The sequence below is a fragment of the Nilaparvata lugens genome, chromosome 3, assembly GCF_014356525.2.
Source record: "Nilaparvata lugens isolate BPH chromosome 3, ASM1435652v1, whole genome shotgun sequence".
Classification (NCBI taxonomy): Eukaryota; Metazoa; Arthropoda; class Insecta; order Hemiptera; family Delphacidae; genus Nilaparvata; species Nilaparvata lugens.
The window spans coordinates 39,448,326-39,469,395 of NC_052506.1; the positions used below are offsets into that span (position 1 = coordinate 39,448,326).

Genomic DNA, 21,070 nt, shown 5'->3' on the forward strand with positions numbered 1-21,070 from the left:
TTAATAATATATTTTGTTAGATTTTTGTTATTTACTCTTGTAATGTAAAAGTAAATACAACCTACAACACATCAGTAACAACCTGTTCCAATTTATAATAATTTAGAATACATGAACTTGCCGACATTATATATTAATTTACAGCTATGTTTATTCCATTCACTTGTGAAAACTCTGCTTATAGGCCTATTGTTAAACCTATGTATTGTGATGCCTTCACCATAATAGAAACAAAATTTAATTAGTACATTTATTAAACTTTTTAATACATGCCGTTTTATGAAATAAAATTTACAACACTATTTGGATTATAACATGTTGTAATATTTGAATTGTATTGTATGATCAGCTGTAAATTGTATCTCATTGTTTTCATGACAGCACATACTAGTAACTATAATATTGCTATTGCAACTACAGTATAATTACTTATAAATAAAAGTGAAATATACATTCAAGTAATATTATTTCATTGCCTTAACCTTTGATAACTTTTCTTGAGTATCATAATAATTGTAACTTGATTAAATAGTTGATGTGGTATCACTGACTGCAATGTGAAACCGGCCTTAGGGCGTTGGCCATCTAAACTAGAATGTGTGTAACCGGTCGCAACAACTTCTGATGTTTTATACATGGTGGTAGCTCGCATTGTATTTGTATTTCATATTAGTAAGTTAATAAAATACATAATCTACTCAAAATGTTAAGTGTGATTATTGACTTAATAACCTAGTTCAACAGGTTATTTGCCCAATGCACAATAGTGTTTTTTTAGTGCGAGAATGTATAAAGGAGCATATAAAGAATGTAAAAGCAAAGTAACTTGATTGAGGTTAATGGTTAATACACAGTATTGCGGTAGGAAAAGTACAGTATGGACGTGGACATTTATGGTTGTTTTGATAATTTCGGTTGAAATTAATTGTTCAAATCATGGAAGGAATCACTTCTAATTTAATACATTTGAAAGGAGCCAGTAACTGGTCGACTCGGAAATTTCAAATGAAAGTAATGTTTTATGTCCTTGAACTTTTCAAAATTGTGGATGGAACAGTGGAAAAGACTAAGGAAAATTTGACTAATTGGGTGAGTAAAGATGCAAAAGCGCAAAGCCAAATCATGTCTCGTGTCTTGGAAAAACTTATCGTTCATATAATAAACTGTGAAACTGCTGCAGAAATGTGGACTAAGTTGCATAACGTCTTTGAGCAGAAGTCTGCTGTGAGTGTGCATTTACTTCAGCAACATTGAAGAAATGGTGAATCACTTGAAACAATAAGGTGAGACTGTATCTGGCAAAATTATAATAACAAAGGTGTTGATGAAAATCCCAGACAAGTACAATCACTTCATATCGGCATGGGAATCGGTTCCAGTGGAGAATCAGACTGTTGTAGATCTATTATCAAGACTTCTAATTGAGGAGGAGCATATGAAGAACAAGACAGAAGAAGATACAAAGGTTGCACTTGCTAGTAATGCTAGAGGTAGTAATATTAAGTGCTTCAATTGTGGTAAGTTGGAACATATCAAGAAAAATTGTAAGTTTAAGAAAGTAGATAATAAGAATGATAATCTTGTTTGCTAATATAGTACAGTGCTTTCAAGAACTACTGCAATCAGCAGTGTTCAAATCGAATAACAGTGGAGAATCCTGGTGTACCTGGATTAACAATTTACATTGTAGCTGAAATGGTTGGTAGAGCATTCCCTCTTGCATTTACACCTGCAAACATTACCAGTGGATTTTCAACATCAGGCATTTATCCCCTGAATACAAACAAATTTACTGATGCAGTTTTTTGTGTGCATCAGTAACAGATAGACCTTATGAGGAAGAATTAGGCTTCATTGAGAGAGAAGGCCCACCGCAGGCCCATCAGGACAGCCACCAACTGAGAGCAATGTTTTACCATCTACATCAATTGTTAGTCCAGTTCAAGGTCCATCTACTTGTGGGTTTGCTATCAGTCCACAAAATATTTTACCTTATCCAAAGGCAGGTAAAAGAAAATTGACTAACAGGGGTAAAAAGAAAGGAAAAGGGGAAGAAAAGAAAAAACTTAAAGAAGAGAGAAAAGTAAAAACGCTCTATTTACAAAAGGATTACCACCAAAGGAAAAAAAGAAAAAAAAAACAACCTTTGAAAATTAGAATAGAATAGAATAAAATAGAATGACTGCCTTTATTTTATACCTGGGAGGGCGAAGTTACGGCGCAGTCGGCCCTCTCTTAACCTAGCTCCGCAGTGCAGGCTGGTTGCTTGGCTGAATCGGACTAGGCGCTGAGACAGCAAATAATAGCAGCGTTGGTGGGAATGCGAGCGGCCGCAGTAACATCTTCCACCCAGCAATGGTCGGCGTAGTTCCGCCTAGCGGACAGACGAAAGATCAAACCAGTCGGTTATTTGAACCCTCCAGCCAGGCTCAGCCAAGCAGCCGAGACAATAGAACAATGGAGTGGCGGTCTTATTCGCGTTCATCAGCAGTTTTCTTTCTCACGATTATTTTGATTTTTGTGTGTCAATAATAACTCCAGTCACCAGTAAACAGTCACCCAGAAACGTGGTGTACTACCATATTAATGACTTTTCATGATGATTTTTAATTATTTAAAAACATTGTTGACATTCTGAGCTTTTAGGCTAAACTTGGGGTCGCTGAGAACGAATCTGCAATCAGAATTTCTCTATCACGAAAAATAATGAAAAAAATCCAGCTGTTGATTTTCCGGCAACCGTTAACAGTCATCCTGCAATGCGGCCGAAACACTTCCAAGCCAGACACCCATCTCGAATGACAACAACGCCAAGCTGTGAGAAACCATCCTGCACTGCGGCGCTAGGTTTACACTTAACCCTCATTTAGATTACTGATTACTGAGACATCAGAATCTGAAGTTTCATCAGAATCTGACTCAGACTGTAGTTTTCTAGATTTTATTTCGGATAGTAGGCCCAATGTAAATGTAAATGACTGGGTTATTGCAAAGTTCTCCAGGGAACGCAATATTAGGCGATTTGTAGGGTTAATTACAGAGCATTCTGATGAAGAAATTACAATAAAATTTGCACGCTGATCAATCATAACAAATTCAAGTGGTCAGTGGTGGATGACATTTGACATATGTTGACCAAATAGAGTCGACTGGACCCTCCAAAGTTGTCCTATGCAAATGACCGGGTCACCGGCTTTGAGTTTGGGCCTAAATTGAAGTTTTCAGCTGACTTTACGTTTTCAACGTAACCCTCGGTGTGTATGCAGTGTCTGACAGACACCTAGCAATTTTTGAATGATTATGTTGGCCTAACTGTTCAGGATGCTTACCCCTCTCTCCCACTCTTTCTGGATACATTGTGGCTGTCAGTTGAGAGACAGACTCAGTGCAGTGAGATAGTAAGGTGTTCGAAAAGTTCAGTGACAAAGATCTGTGTCCAACAGACACTTCATACACACCCACCTTAAGCTGGATACATGAATTATTAGTGGATATAGTGGATAGACATTATTTAGTTTTTATTGGTGAATAGGTTTTTGATTTTCATTAGTAAATAAACTTCCGATTTCAGATGGTCGGTTCTACGAATTTATGTATGCAATATGCTTTCTAGTGGATAGACATTCAGTTTTTATTAGTGAATAGACTTCTAAGAAGATGGCCGGTTCTTCAAAGGGCAGTCATGATTCAGACGTCTATGATTTGAACGACCCAGAATTTGATGTAAAACTTCACCAGCTGCTCTTCCAAGATACCCCATCTGATCTCCCAGACAATATTTATGGAAGTGATAGTGATGAGAATGATCCAACCGTACCACTTCCTTGTTCTCTAGAGCCTGATGAGAATCCTCCTTCACCTGAGCTTTTTGCACCATCAGCTGATGAGGCTGTAGATTATGATGATGGAGAAGAAGAAGAAGAAGAAGAGGGAGAAAGTGAACAACAACCCACACTGAGAGGCGAACCTCCTGCAACAGAGGAACCAGAGTTCTATTTTGGAAGGACAACGAGCCAATCCTGTTGCTTTCAGATGGTCTGCAGTAGAGCCTCCAAGAACAAGACGCACACTTGCTCACAACATAATTCGGCTGGGAAATTGTTTGCCAGGTATGAGTGCTGAGGTTGTAATTTGGGACAAACTCCTGCTCCATCAGAAATTTGGTCTTTACTCATTACAGATCAAATGATCGATGAAATGGTTCAATGGACAAATAGAAAATTCGCAATAATTCGAGCAAGTAAGGAGTATCAGCAAGCTAAGTATAATCTCAAAGAAACAACCAAAAATGAGATGAAAGCTTTCATTGGTTACCTGATGTTCACTACGATTTACAAATCGAGCAATGAGAATTTAAGGAAATCATACACCTCAAAATTATTTGGAAGGCCTATATATCGTGCAATAATGTCCTCTAGTAGGTTTGAAACACTTCTGGAATATGTGCGGTTTGATGATCCAGGTACAACTGAGGAACGAAAAAAAATTAAGAAAACTGCTCCCATTGATGATTTTTTTGAGTTGTTCTCAGCAAATTCAAAAAGTTTGTATTGCATTGGAGAGTATGCAGTTATTGATGAGCAGTTGGTTGGGTACAGGGGTAATTGTGGGTTCATCATGTACATGCCCAATAAACCAGAAAAATATGGGATAAAAATTGTGACTCTCTGTGATGCTTAGACCGGATACTTCTACAATGGATATATTTATTCCGGAAAAGGAACAGATGGAGAGGGATTGACTCAGCAAGAAAAAACACTCCAGTAACCAACACAGGCTGTGCTTCGTCTGATACAACCTATTATTGGGTGGTAATCCCGTCCTGTCCCCAAACCTATGGATTGGGGTACAGTTAAGATTTAATTCACGAAAACATTGACAACCCCAAAAGTAAGTCTTTAATTTGCACTAACCTTGGAACTGGCGAGGAAGTGGACTGTATCTCGTGTGTAGAAGTTACTGCTGACGATATCCTGTCTTTATGCGTAGGCCTATATGATATTGTACATATATCACAAAACGAAACGAGGTAATTGCGTTCAGCTCGAACGCCACGGAAACAGGAGAAACGAAAAGAAAACGATGTTGACTTCTCGAGCACGCTTCTTGAAGTGATGGATGGAAAGATAAACGGGAAGGATGAAGGAGGGGTGAGGGAGAGAGGTTATCTTGCCTCAAGGCTGCCGATCCTCAGTGAATCCACCAATTGGGAGTAACCGCAATATCACCATGGACAATTGGTTTACTTCCATTGAGTTGGGTCAATCTTTGAAAGAGAGAGGTCTAACTCTTGTAGGGACTCTCAGAAAATCCAAGCGGGAGATACCCAAGGAATTCCTCTCAGATCGAAAACGGGTACCTGGGTCATGTCTGTATGGTTTCACAGAAGATTTTACATTGCTTAGCTATGTCCCTCCTAAACATCGTAACAGGGCAGTGATTTTTCTCTCATCAATGCATCATGAGAAGGGGTGGGATCATGAAGGGAACAAAACTGAAATAAACACTTTTTACAATAAAACAAAGGGTGGCGTTGACAGTTTAGACCAGAAGTGTGCCAGTTATTCATCAAGCCGGCGAACTCTTCGATGGCCTGTGGCCATATTCTTCCGAATATTGAATATTGCTGCTACAAACAGTCACATCCTGTATCTGTGCTTCAGGAGGGCCAAAGACTTATTGGACAGATTTGACTTCATTGAGGAAATTGCCACCAGCCTCATAAAACCACATTTAGAAGACCGCCTACAACAACCAACATTGGGATCTGAGCTGCGATCACTCATCTCTGAAGTTGCACATGGAGAACAACAACCCCAGAAGCGGGATCCTGATCAATTTATCAGAAGTTCCTTCAGATAAAATGGAGAGGAAAAAAAAGTGCAGCAATTGTTCTTATAAGAAGAATCGAAATACTGCATACAAGTGCATAGAATGTGAAAAACCAATCTGCCTTGAATGTTCACGTAAAATATGTATCATGTGCTTGCATAATCGTGAGTGATTTGCAAATGACTCTATCAATTATATTTCCAGTATCATATTTCATATTTTGTCATCATTTTGTCAGGTTTTTCTATTATAATATATGATCTATTCAGTCATTCTAATACTTTTTCTTATCCCTCTCAATTACTTTAAACTTGAGATATATCTTAAAAATTAGAAAATAGGAAATCTGTGTCTGCTGGACACTGCATTGCATACACTCTGACCGAGAAAAAGGTAGCATAGGCCTACACACGGAGGGCAGTCATATCCTCTCTCTATCAGATGAGAGTATGTATTGGCCTGTAGTATCTGATAAAACTTATGATGTAACTGAAAGAACTGATAGTCAAAGTATTGAGTCTAATGAAACAGTCAGTTTCAGACCAGTTAGGGTAAGAAACCCTCCAACTAGATTTTCACATAGCATGTATGAAAAAAAAAACAACCTTTGAAAATTAGAATAGAATAGAATAAAATAGAATGACTGCCTTTATTTTATACCTGGGAGGGCGAAGTTACGGCGCAGTCGGCCCTCTCTTAACCTAGCTCCGCAGTGCAGGCTGGTTGCTTGGCTGAATCGGACTAGGCGCTGAGACAGCAAATAATAGCAGCGTTGGTGGGAATGCGAGCGGCCGCAGTAACATCTTCCACCCAGCAATGGTCGGCGTAGTTCCGCCTAGCGGACAGACGAAAGATCAAACCAGTCGGTTATTTGAACCCTCCAGCCAGGCTCAGCCAAGCAGCCGAGACAATAGAACAATGGAGTGGCGGTCTTATTCGCGTTCATCAGCAGTTTTCTTTCTCACGATTATTTTGATTTTTGTGTTTCAATAATAACTCCAGTCACCAGTAAACAGTCACCCAGAAACGTGGTGTACTACCATATTAATGACTTTTCATGATGATTTTTAATTATTTAAAAACATTGTTGACATTCTGAGCTTTTAGGCTAAACTTGGGGTCGCTGAGAACGAATCTGCAATTAGAATTTCTCTATCACGAAAAATAATGAAAAAAATCCAGCTGTTGATTTTCCGGCAACCGTTAACAGTCATCCTGCAATGCGGCCGAAACACTTCCAAGCCAGACACCCATCTCGAATGACAACAACGCCAAGCTGTGAGAAACCATCCTGCACTGCGGCGCTAGGTTTACACTTAACCCTCATTTAGATTACTGATTACTGAGACATCAGAATCTGAAGTTTCATCAGAATCTGACTCAGACTGTAGTTTTCTAGATTTTATTTCGGATAGTAGGCCCAATGTAAATGTAAATGACTGGGTTATTGCAAAGTTCTCCAGGGAACGCAATATTAGGCGATTTGTAGGGTTAATTACAGAGCATTCTGATGAAGAAATTACAATAAAATTTGCACGCTGATCAATCATAACAAATTCAAGTGGTCAGTGGTGGATGACATTTGACATATGTTGACCAAATAGAGTCGACTGGACCCTCCAAAGTTGTCCTATGCAAATGACCGGGTCACCGGCTTTGAGTTTGGGCCTAAATTGAAGTTTTCAGCTGACTTTACGTTTTCAACGTAACCCTCGGTGTGTATGCAGTGTCTGACAGACACCTAGCAATTTTTGAATGATTATGTTGGCCTAACTGTTCAGGATGCTTACCCCTCTCTCCCACTCTTTCTGGATACATTGTGGCTGTCAGTTGAGAGACAGACTCAGTGCAGTGAGATAGTAAGGTGTTCGAAAAGTTCAGTGACAAAGATCTGTGTCCAACAGACACTTCATACACACCCACCTTAAGCTGGATACATGAATTATTAGTGGATATAGTGGATAGACATTATTTAGTTTTTATTGGTGAATAGGTTTTTGATTTTCATTAGTAAATAAACTTCCGATTTCAGATGGTCGGTTCTACGAATTTATGTATGCAATATGCTTTCTAGTGGATAGACATTCAGTTTTTATTAGTGAATAGACTTCTAAGAAGATGGCCGGTTCTTCAAAGGGCAGTCATGATTCAGACGTCTATGATTTGAACGACCCAGAATTTGATGTAAAACTTCACCAGCTGCTCTTCCAAGATACCCCATCTGATCTCCCAGACAATATTTATGGAAGTGATAGTGATGAGAATGATCCAACCGTACCACTTCCTTGTTCTCTAGAGCCTGATGAGAATCCTCCTTCACCTGAGCTTTTTGCACCATCAGCTGATGAGGCTGTAGATTATGATGATGGAGAAGAAGAAGAAGAAGAAGAGGGAGAAAGTGAACAACAACCCACACTGAGAGGCGAACCTCCTGCAACAGAGGAACCAGAGTTCTATTTTGGAAGGACAACGAGCCAATCCTGTTGCTTTCAGATGGTCTGCAGTAGAGCCTCCAAGAACAAGACGCACACTTGCTCACAACATAATTCGGCTGGGAAATTGTTTGCCAGGTATGAGTGCTGAGGTTGTAATTTGGGACAAACTCCTGCTCCATCAGAAATTTGGTCTTTACTCATTACAGATCAAATGATCGATGAAATGGTTCAATGGACAAATAGAAAATTCGCAATAATTCGAGCAAGTAAGGAGTATCAGCAAGCTAAGTATAATCTCAAAGAAACAACCAAAAATGAGATGAAAGCTTTCATTGGTTACCTGATGTTCACTACGATTTACAAATCGAGCAATGAGAATTTAAGGAAATCATACACCTCAAAATTATTTGGAAGGCCTATATATCGTGCAATAATGTCCTCTAGTAGGTTTGAAACACTTCTGGAATATCTGGAATATGTGCGGTTTGATGATCCAGGTACAACTGAGGAACGAAAAAAAATTAAGAAAACTGCTCCCATTGATGATTTTTTTGAGTTGTTCTCAGCAAATTCAAAAAGTTTGTATTGCATTGGAGAGTATGCAGTTATTGATGAGCAGTTGGTTGGGTACAGGGGTAATTGTGGGTTCATCATGTACATGCCCAATAAACCAGAAAAATATGGGATAAAAATTGTGACTCTCTGTGATGCTTAGACCGGATACTTCTACAATGGATATATTTATTCCGGAAAAGGAACAGATGGAGAGGGATTGACTCAGCAAGAAAAAACACTCCAGTAACCAACACAGGCTGTGCTTCGTCTGATACAACCTATTATTGGGTGGTAATCCCGTCCTGTCCCCAAACCTATGGATTGGGGTACAGTTGAGATTTAATTCACGAAAACATTGACAACCCCAAAAGTAAGTCTTTAATTTGCACTAACCTTGGAACTGGCGAGGAAGTGGACTGTATCTCGTGTGTAGAAGTTACTGCTGACGATATCCTGTCTTTATGCGTAGGCCTATATGATATAGTACATATATCACAAAACGAAACGAGGTAATTGCGTTCAGCTCGAACGCCACGGAAACAGGAGAAACGAAAAGAAAACGATGTTGACTTCTCGAGCACGCTTCTTGAAGTGATGGATGGAAAGATAAACGGGAAGGATGAAGGAGGGGTGAGGGAGAGAGGTTATCTTGCCTCAAGGCTGCCGATCCTCAGTGAATCCACCAATTGGGAGTAACCGCAATATCACCATGGACAATTGGTTTACTTCCATTGAGTTGGGTCAATCTTTGAAAGAGAGAGGTCTAACTCTTGTAGGGACTCTCAGAAAATCCAAGCGGGAGATACCCAAGGAATTCCTCTCAGATCGAAAACGGGTACCTGGGTCATGTCTGTATGGTTTCACAGAAGATTTTACATTGCTTAGCTATGTCCCTCCTAAACATCGTAACAGGGCAGTGACTTTTCTCTCATCAATGCATCATGAGAAGGGGTGGGATCATGAAGGGAACAAAACTGAAATAAACACTTTTTACAATAAAACAAAGGGTGGCGTTGACAGTTTAGACCAGAAGTGTGCCAGTTATTCATCAAGCCGGCGAACTCTTCGATGGCCTGTGGCCATATTCTTCCGAATATTGAATATTGCTGCTACAAACAGTCACATCCTGTATCTGTGCTTCAGGAGGGCCAAAGACTTATTGGACAGATTTGACTTCATTGAGGAAATTGCCACCAGCCTCATAAAACCACATTTAGAAGACCGCCTACAACAACCAACATTGGGATCTGAGCTGCGATCACTCATCTCTGAAGTTGCACATGGAGAACAACAACCCCAGAAGCGGGATCCTGATCAATTTTATCAGAAGTTCCTTCAGATAAAATGGAGAGGAAAAAAAAGTGCAGCAATTGTTCTTATAAGAAGAATCGAAATACTGCATACAAGTGCATAGAATGTGAAAAACCAATCTGCCTTGAATGTTCACGTAAAATATGTATCATGTGCTTGCATAATCGTGAGTGATTTGCAAATGACTCTATCAATTATATTTCCAGTATCATATTTCATATTTTGTCATCATTTTGTCAGGTTTTTCTATTATAATATATGATCTATTCAGTCATTCTAATACTTTTTCTTATCCCTCTCAATTACTTTAAACTTGAGATATATCTTAAAAATTAGAAAATAGGAAATCTGTGTCTGCTGGACACTGCATTGCATACACTCTGACCGAGAAAAAGGTAGCATAGGCCTACACACGGAGGGCAGTCATATCCTCTCTCTATCAGATGAGAGTATGTATTGGCCTGTAGTATCTGATAAAACTTATGATGTAACTGAAAGAACTGATAGTCAAAGTATTGAGTCTAATGAAACAGTCAGTTTCAGACCAGTTAGGGTAAGAAACCCTCCAACTAGATTTTCACATAGCATGTATGATAAATAATTTTGTTATATGAATAATAAAATAATATTACATATTAATTCTAAGAGGTGAATAATGTAATGATTGATAGTCGATATTATCATATCGATAAGTCAATGTCTAGTATCGATAGTCATCAATGATCGAGGCAGTCGAAGTCATGTCAGTACTTGTTAAGTGTGTGTCATATTTGAGTTTCAATAGAACGTATATAATTATTATCAAGTTGTCTTTTACTATATTCTTTGCCCGTCACAACACAAATAACCTTTGTGTATGAGATACTAAGCGGTTCTCGGACTTTTTCTCTCTTTTCTGTTTAGAATAGTATTGATTAAAAATGTGAATATATTCGTAACGGTTTGAGATTTGAGATATCGATATACGGTTTTCGCTATTATTTTCTTGAAATTCCGTATCAAAATCATGTATTGCATGACAACCTTCCTATTTTAAAAAAAAGTTGCATTCACTATGACGGACCAGATTTTCAAAGTCATAGTAAAGTAGTATTATTTCAAATTGAGTAGGATCCAATAATCATCACACCCACCGACAGGTTACCTTTATGTATGAGATATTAAGCCATTCTCGGACTTTTCACCCATCCTGTATGATTTCAATACACTAGTTACCAAGACATTAATAGCAGTTCAGTCTTGAATGAATTAAAATAAAGATGGTTGATATGAACAGTATTATTTATTCATTATCTGACACCTATTATATTAAGCGAGCAATTTCTGTATATATTTGGTTATTTATTTATATATTTGATTATATATTTATGTCCAACGGATCTCGACAATTGCTCTAACGATTTTCACGAAATTTGGAACATGGTAGGTTTATAATATAAAAATTCGATTGCACTAGGTCTCATCCTCGGAAAAAATCGGTGATGGACATGAAAAGGAAAATAATTATTATTCATCCTTGGAAAAACAGATGATAATTTCGTCTTTTGTTGATAATGGAGGATGCGAGTGCCTGTGTGGGAGAGACAGAATTATGTTCAGCTGTTGAACTATTGGAATCAATCAGAGGATCTCATGAGAAGTATTATCTGGCAATTATAGATGAACAAACTTGATCAACCTTATCTGATATTTGTTGACATGACCAACGATAATATCTTTATCATCTCGTATTATGATTTATTAAGATCCATTATTTTTTATTTAAACTAGCTGGCCCGGCGAACTTCCTACCACCAAATAGTTAATACATTTCATGAAAAAACTTTAGCTGGATGCACACCTGAGAAGGTGCGATGCGGCATTTTGCATCCAGTTGCTTCTTGCTTATTGTTTAGAACTCACACACACTGAATCGGGCATGGCGAGGAACGGTGTGATAAGGCAATCTCCATAATATCAACACTTTGTATCACAAAGCCGCGCCTCCTCAGGTGTGCTTAGCCTTAGCTTAATCTGATGCACCATATTTTTATGAAAATTATTTAACAATCAGTATTTACATTTATATCTCTATATGGACTTCCTATGTGCTTAGTTAGTTGTGCAGCAGTTTGTTTTTATACTTATAGTTGAATGCAGCTTGCTGGGAATTGAATGGTATATCTCCTTGCTGCTGATTTTCCCGTGCAAAAAAATCTAAATCTAAATTTACAGCATTTAGAGTTCTACGACCCAAGTTTGGACGTCGTTTGTACCGCGGCTTTAGTAAGAATTAAAATTTTGTGAATCAGTAGAAAGAAAATTTAAAAACATATCTACCGACGGCTGTTGGATGACGCAATGATTATAACAGCTGATTTTTATTTCTATGTGTGGCCAGATCACAAATCTTCTCCCATAAAGCTGCGTTTACACCGGAGTTAATAACACGAGTTATTGCACACTTTTTGAATGATCGTAGGAAAGAGTCCTGAAGTCATTATAAATTTGATAGGTCTTAAACCTGGTCTTGAACATAACAAACAAAACTAAAAAATCATCAAATTCGGTGAATACATAAAAAAGGTGTGGTTTCACTTAAAAAGTGTTTCCACTGTTCAGCACAAGAATTGAGATGGGGCTAGTGCTTCAATGGAGTCTGACACGATTGTTAGCACATTCAACTTCAGCGAGGAAATCAACAGCCTTCAATACAGAAAATTTATCAGTGATAGAGATTTTAGCAACCACCAAAAGGTAATTGACATGGTGCCATATATGTGTGGTTTGTGGAGAAAATAGAATGCAGCAACCATATCAATAAGAATTATACTAAAAGACTATACAAGATATAAGGGATTGTTGAAGAACAAGTCCTAAATCATACTGTTACAGAAAGACTGAAGGCTGCAGTGTGTGGAACAGTAGCACATTACACATCAAATAAAAGCATTGATGATTTGGAAAGAGAACGGTCCTTTGGGCTATCATAAAAACTGTAAGGCATACTTTTGTAAAAATATTGGCACTGGGAATATGATTGAAGGCCAAACTCTTAATGTGCTAAAGAAAATATAAATTGCTTTGAAACCTCTGCTCCTCAAAGCATCTATGTTAAGGCACAACAGAATGAGCAACTTAGCCGAAAACTACATGTCTCTTGTTGCTAAGTTCTGTGGAGGAAAGCAAGTCAAAAGAGGGAAGAGAGGATCATTCAATTACAGGTCAAATGCTGCTGAACTCGACACTTCAGTTTGGCCCAATGTAGCAATATCACACAATGAATTAAGTAATGAAAAAGACCCCAGCCATTCTAGTGAAAAACACTTGCTTGAGTTGTGGTCTGTCACAAACCACATGTCATATCATTGACTACCGTATTCCTTCTATCATTCATATTCAGTAATTTTTTATTTTTAATTCAAATTCCGGAATTCAATAAACTTTACATGGTGATTTATTGATGTGGAGACTTTTGGATTCCGGAGGCACGTTTTATGCAGGTTAGTAAATATCCTAACAGAAACGAGTGAAACATTGCAAAAGGCAAGTCAGCTTAGATTGGCAGTAATAGCAGTGAAAAATAAAAAACAGTAAAAAACCACCCTAGACACTTCAATCGGTTAAATAAGGAATACTATTAGGATTACTTAAAAATTACTGATATTGGAGTAATCCACTTGGAGTTGAATGAAGGTTGCGATGCCATTCGTTGACAAACTGCGATGTTCAGAAAAATGAGATGGATTCAGTGGAAAATTCAGACAAGTCTTCATCTTCTTCTTCTTTTTTTTCAACTTCTTCAGAATGTGGTCTTCTTCAGCTCAAATTCAGCTGTTCCAATAGCATTTATTCTGTAAAAGTAATTGAATTTTTCAATCTATACAAAAGCGAAAAGGCGATCACTCACTCATCAACAGAAATAAAAATCTTCTTTATTCTTTACTGATTCATACAATAAGTACATTACGGTATCAAAATGATAGGAAGAGAATAAGGTAACCTTGTGTTATTCCTCTCCCAAATTTAGATAAGGTTGCACATAGGTTGTCCGACATAGTCCGACATAGGTTGTTTTGTAGTTGTTAATTTCACAAAATTTACAGTACTTAATTGTTTTCACAAAGTAGATTTTTATATTTTAATGCTTTAAAACCAAACATAAAATAAATATTTCTATACTAGAACAAAATCGTTAAAATTTGGTAGATATGATGGGCGCACTAGCAGCAAATTTGAGAAAAAATCCAAAGATACGTCCAAAATCTGCGTTTTTCCAACGTTCTTTGCTATTTGTCCGCTTTATTGAGTACAAATGAATAGAAAATTTTCAAATTTAGTACAGCAGCTCAACTAGGGTAAGAAAATTTTGTTTTAGAAGGACTTCAAGATAACCCTGAAAATAATAGCAAAATCGGAGTTTATTTCTAGCGTTTTTCCAGTCAACTGCATTTTTGGCATTTTATGCTTTTTGAGAACAAATAAACATAAAATGTTCAAATTCGGTTCAGAAGTTCAGCTAAGATGTAAAAATGCTGATATGCGTTTTTCTCAGCTTTTTCGAGAACAGATTGACGAAAAACGTTGAAATTTGGTAATAAACGTTTAACTAGGGTCTAAGAATTTTTTAAAGAGAGAACTTCAATATTTCGTCAAGGATACGCCCAAAATCGGCATTTTCCAGATATTTTGTACGTTTTCTCACTTTTCCAATAATTATCGATGGTAAGTAAATATTCAAATATTGTACTACAAAGGTTTAGTTGAGATGGGAAAATGTATTAGAAGGGCTTTGAAATGATCCCAAAATCGGTGTTTTTCCTGCAATTTCTCAGCTTTTCAGAGATCAAATTTCATACTTGAGAGGATTTGATTGATATGAATGTTTTTCAAGTTCTCCACATTATTCCTATCTCAAATTTCAAAGATCTAGACAAATACAATAAGACAATTAAAAATACAATAGAGCTTGAAATACAATAATTCTCATAATATCTTGACAAAGTCTCAAATGGGGAATAACTGAATATTCTGATAAGAATACAGCTTTTTGCAACCCTGCGCTACATAATTCAAATCAACCGGTGATTAAATCGAGCATGAAAGTCTCTTTTAACGGAAGGAAGCAAGGTCCTTCATTGAAACACTTCCTTCATACAAATAAAATTTATCGCCGCTTTATTAAATTCTCTATTTAAAAATCAGCTCCAAACCATGATGCTAATGATACTTAGCTCTGTCAGAAAGCCTTTATATAGCACCATATATCATCAATGTTGACTTATCTCACATTTTTTATTTACTTCATTTATTATTCAACGATAAAAGAACAAATCATAGGCTTACATTGAACAGAAAATTGTTGATTCGATGATAGGACATTTAATCAACTACTTTTTCAAAATACATACGGTAAAGATTCACATATAGAAATATAAAGATTCGCACGTCATTTGGTCCAGAATAATGTTTACAGTGACAGTAATTAATTTTGCCAAAGACCTTCTGATTGACCGAGCGAAGTGAGGTCTAAGATTCAAGTCGACCGTTTGGCATTTCTCTTAATGTTTAAATGTTTATATATGTTGCGCATTTACGGCGAAACGTGGTGATAGATTTACATGAAATTTGACAGGTATGTTCCTTTTTTAATTGCGCGCCGACGTATATATATATACAAGGTTTTTAGAAATTTTGCAATTCAAGGATAATATAAAAGGAAAAAGGAGCTTCCTTCATACGCCAATATTAGAGTAAAAATCAGACTATAGAATTATTCATCATAAATCAGCTGACAAGTGATTACACAGATGTGTGGAGAAGCCACACTGTATGTTGCTGTATTTCCATAAGGTCTATAGTTTCAATCAGGTACTTGTGGATGAGAATACTGCGTGAGGTCTGCTGTTCACAGAACTACTAGTATAACTGAAGTAGAATCAACGTATTGTGATTGGTCACCAGCTGGAAATCAACAACGTATAGTACGACCGTGTCCCGTAGCTTTGACTCTATGACTTTGAAACTGCATATAGGCTAGATAATGGTTCGCGGGGTGATATTCCTACTTTTAAAAAAACATACGCTCCAGAGTACCTAGATGGAGGAAGCTCCCTACAGACGTTCAATGTTTTTGAACGGGTAGTATTGTAGTCTAGTTGCTCTCCGCTGACAAGCAAAGCTACAGGACCATGACTGTACCAGGGTGTATAAGAGTGACGAATACACTGTAGCTAATCTCTATTCTCTAATGAATAAAAATTAAAGTTCAGTTGCACAAAATTTGACTTATGATTTTGGAGCGCCTTGACGAGCCGAGAAGAATGAACTGTAGTGTGTCAAAAGTTATAAGTGTTTGAAATTTTGATCCTATGCGCGCCTCTCCACTACAGGAAGTGCATCTAACCGGTGATTCTCATAGAACATAATCTCATGAAATAAAATTATTGTGCGAAATATCAATGTGAGGGCAATGTAGTTGGTGATGATGGTTGAAGCTGAAAATAAATTCTGAAAATTTTATTAATTTTTTGAAAAATCATAAGTGAGTACTCATTGGAGATAGAAAGTTCCTAATTATCTCATTTTATTCAGAATATTATAATCCAAAAAAATGGCAAGAAATAATTTTTCTGTCCGATTATTGGATTTGGCAGAAAGAGCTGAAAACTGGAAAATGAGGTTTTTGGGCCACTCTAGCACATGGAAATTTTGCATGAAGAAATTGACTTCTCTCATGTATCCAAATAATATATTAAAAATCATAACTACAATATGAATTGCAAGCACACCCCCTTTTTTAAGTCTATATTGTTTGGACTAGTTATCAATATTCATTTTTTGCTGATTCTGCAGCTGGAGCCAACATGCCTCGACTCTACAAAAGATCTTTAGGCAGCAGAAAGTGAAATATTTTTCAATAATTTGTATTCCTTTGAAGACCATTTGTTTTTAATGTGATTATTTATTTTAAAGGTCATCAGTTGGTTTCACTTTGTCTAACTCTTGAAAATTAACTTTTTCCATATATTTTTCAAAGTGGGACAAAGTCGCCCCAACCTCCGGTTGACATTTCCTCTTATTTTCAAAACAGTATATATCTTTGTTGAAGTGAAGGAAAATATCAACTTATTAAAATGAGAAATACTCTTCAAACATTGCAGAGCAAAATAAAAAATATTGCAAGAGATTTGTTTTAACTCAGGTATTGATTGCAAGCTGTTTAAAATATCAACTCGCCAAAATTGCGACAAAGTCACTGTATATAAATATTCAAATAAATATATGAAGTTTTTCATTCATTTCCAAAGGGCTACTTGATAGTTTTATTATCCAGAGTGAGTCATATGTATGGGAACCCTTCAATAAATTGGAGACTGTTGTAGATATAATGCTGTAACTTTCAGAATGAGTTATTGGTCAAATGCTACCTGTGCTACCTTTTGACGTACAACTGAATTTCAATCCCTCATAAGGGGGTGACTTAGGGGTTGTAACTCAAATATTTTAAATGTAAACACCCATTGTGTGGTACATCATTTAGAAGACATTTTAAAAAAAAATCTGGTGTGGTACACTCACACAACTTTCCTTGCTCATATTTGAAACTACGATCAGACTTTTGTATATGTGTATATATAATTGTTTTCAGAGTACTTTTTCCTTTGTGTAAATTGTGAAATTCGATGATTTTTAAAAAGTCGTCAAAACAGCTGTTCTACAGATGAAATATCTCGACTATGTGTTCTTTTTATGAACTGCTCTACCTACCTACCTCATGCACGAGAAGGAGGTTACAAAGTCCATTTCTCAAGGATGGGGTGGACCCCCATTAGTTTCCCAGAAAGGAGACTCATGCCAGTTAATAGAGCTGATAAATAACTATACAGAGTATGAATTTGAAAAAAAATCGGTCAAGTTATTTTGAGAAAATCGTGAAAAACATGTTTTTTTTAGTAATTATCCGCCATTTTTCTCAAGTATATTACGGAGCTCCTGCAATTTTCTCAGAAATGGGATTCATGTCAGTTGATAGGGCTTATAAATAGCTATCCATGATATAAATTTGAAGAAAATCGTTGGAGCCGTTTTCGAGAAAACCGTGAAAAACATGGTTTTTTAGTAATTATCCGCCATTTTGAATTCAATTTTATTGAATTTCTTATTGTCAGATCCTCATGGTATAAGGACCTTAAGTTTAAAATTTCAAGTCAATCGGTTGATTAGGAATGGAGTTATCGTGTTCACAGACATACACACATACACACACACACACACACACACACAGACCAACACCCAAAAATCATGTTTTTTGACTCAGGGGACCTTGAAACGTATAGAAAACTTGAAATTAGGGTACCTTAATTTTTTTTGGAAAGCAATACTTTCCTTACCTATGGTAGTAGGGCAAGGAAAGTAACAAGAAAGATAACATCAATTAAAATTATCTTTGATACTTGTATCCAAAATGGCGGCTGATTGAAGTTTTAGTTTTTGAGGGAATGAGGGGTTGTAGCTCAAATATGTTTAATGTTAACACCCATTGTGTGGTACATCATTTTTAAGACCTTTCTAAAACAAGAAAGATTACATCGATAAAAATGTTCTATGATACTTTTTTCCAAAATGGCGACTGATTGAAGTTTTAGTTTTTAAAGAAATAATTGATAAAGTTCAATCAGCCGCCATCTATATAATAAGAGAGAGTAGGGTTATGTTTGTTCGTGTGTTTGTTTGTATCAAAACACATGTCAACTTGTGGATTGCATACCGGAAAAACGGGAATGATTTAGATCTCCAAATTTTGCACATAGATTCTAAAAATATCAATCCCGTGCACCTGGAAGCCCACATTTTAATTTTCCTTCTAGATTTTTCAGAATTAATGTTTAAATTTCCTTAATGGCACATTCAATTTCATTAAAAAATCACCAAATCATTGTCGAAATTAGAAAAGGAACATCAGTTTCTATATTGCTTTCTACCTGAAAAAACATAGTTTTTAAACTTCGTTTTCCTGATGCAATGTTTAGGCCTACACGTGGCATGGATTATTAATTTTTCAGCTAGACGGTGGTCGCCAAACAGTCGATCGCAAGCTACCGGTAGCCCCGGGTGGGGCAGTTTTTGGTAGCTCACAGAAATGCTCGTGCAAAAGAATGTCGTCCAGTTTGAATATAAACACTTTCTCAGTCTGAAGAAAATCAATGACTAGAAAAATCCTCCACAGCACCGCAGCAATAACAAAGAATACGTTACAATTCTTTCAGATTTGAGAGAACAGTTTGATCAACGATTTCAAGATTTTAAAAGCATATCAAATATGGTACAATTCATCAACTCTCTTTTGTAGAGATCTATGCAGAAAATTTTGCAGCTTGTGTTGTAAAACATTTTGGTGGAAATCAGGCTTCAGAAATGGAATTTGTAGATTTTCAAAATGATCTGTCTCTCAGATCACTTTCTTAAACTGGAAATATTTGCCCTCAAGTCCCCAAAGAAAAAATATCCAAATATTATTCAAGTTGCATTGAGGTTGAAAGCCATGTTCAGCTCTATTTACTTGTGCGAAGCATCTTTTTCAAGTAGGTATGAAATTCATAAAAAATCGATATAGGAACAGACTGACTGATGAACATTTGGACAACTGCTTCAGAATGATGGCTACAACGTACACTGCAAACATCAAGAAAATACTTGATGACCAAAAAGAGTTCCACCGCTCTCATTGAAATGTACATTTCAACTTCTGTTATACTTTTTGCTATGAGATAAGTAGATTACAACACTAAAAATGTATCTTTAGAGGCAATAAAAGTGTAAAAATTTCATTTTTCATACCGTACTTTCTTCAGTCTAATACTCCTTGGTAGCTCACTAGAACATTTCACAGGCTCTTAAGTTTGGCGACCATTGAGCTAGAACAATTTTTGAGACAAAGTGCTAAATAAACGTCTACAGTTTCATCAATGCTGTATCGGCAATATGAAAACACATGCAGTTAATATTTCTTTGAATGAAGTTGTTGTTATTTACATAAAGAAATTATATTCTTCCATTTTTATTTAATTAAAATTTCAAAATTATTCGATCCCTGATAGAATGACTGACTGACTCACTGTACAGTCAGTCGAGAATTTTAATATTGGAATGAGGGGTATTTTGGCAAGCTGAGCAAATAAATAAGGCCATATGCACCTTTTCATTATATCTTCAAATGAAAAATGAGTTTTGTGGGTTGTCAAAACTCCCTCTGAAAGGGAAACTATTCAACTTATTCTATCTTTTATTAAAATAACAATGATCATCCATCCATGTATCATCTTCTATACTATAATAAAGGAAAGAACTGGATTATAAACGTAGCCTATACAGGTGTAAAGTATAGGGAAATTATGTTTGACGCATTATCACGTCAGAACTACTGAACTGATTAACTTGAAATTTTGCATATAGATTCTTGCTTAACCGAGGGTGGTTATAGACCAATTTTAAATTCTTCAAGATTTGATTACATCAAGTTTTCAGTTTGTCAAGTTTTCAATTATTTGTCATGCTTCCAGTTTGTATGGAAGCAGCAGAAGATTTCCCTTAAAAGGGAAATTAGAAGATAGGTATGATTGGGGATCCTTTTCGAATGATAAAAACAGGTTTTCCGTCACACCCAAATTTTTTCCGCCATTTTGAATCCAACTTCTTTTTTTAATTGAAAGGTGGTCATACTGATTTACTTGAAATGCAGCATATAAATCCTTAATCAACCGAGGATTCTTATAGGCCTATTTTGAATTCTTCTAGATTTCATTACGTAAAGTTTTAAGAAAGACCCTTGCGAAGCACGGGTTACCTGCTAGTTTTGAATAAAAGTATCATAGACCATTTTTATTGATGTAATCTTTCTCGTTTTAGAAAGGCCTTTAAAATTATGTATCATACAATGAGTGTTTACATTCAAAATA

General features: G+C 36.4%; 1 protein-coding gene across 1 annotated transcript in view; it reads right to left on the reverse strand.

Moving 5' to 3' along the window:
* Positions 1–13,352: 13,352 nt before the first annotated feature.
* Positions 13,353–21,070, reverse strand: part of LOC111048633 (52 kDa repressor of the inhibitor of the protein kinase) — a 46,026-nt gene continuing 38,308 nt past the window's right edge. Inside the window, exon 5 of the transcript XR_002605929.2 lies at positions 13,353–13,966. The gene's annotated coding sequence lies outside the window, so the exon portion shown is untranslated. The remainder of the gene's footprint in view (positions 13,967–21,070) is intronic.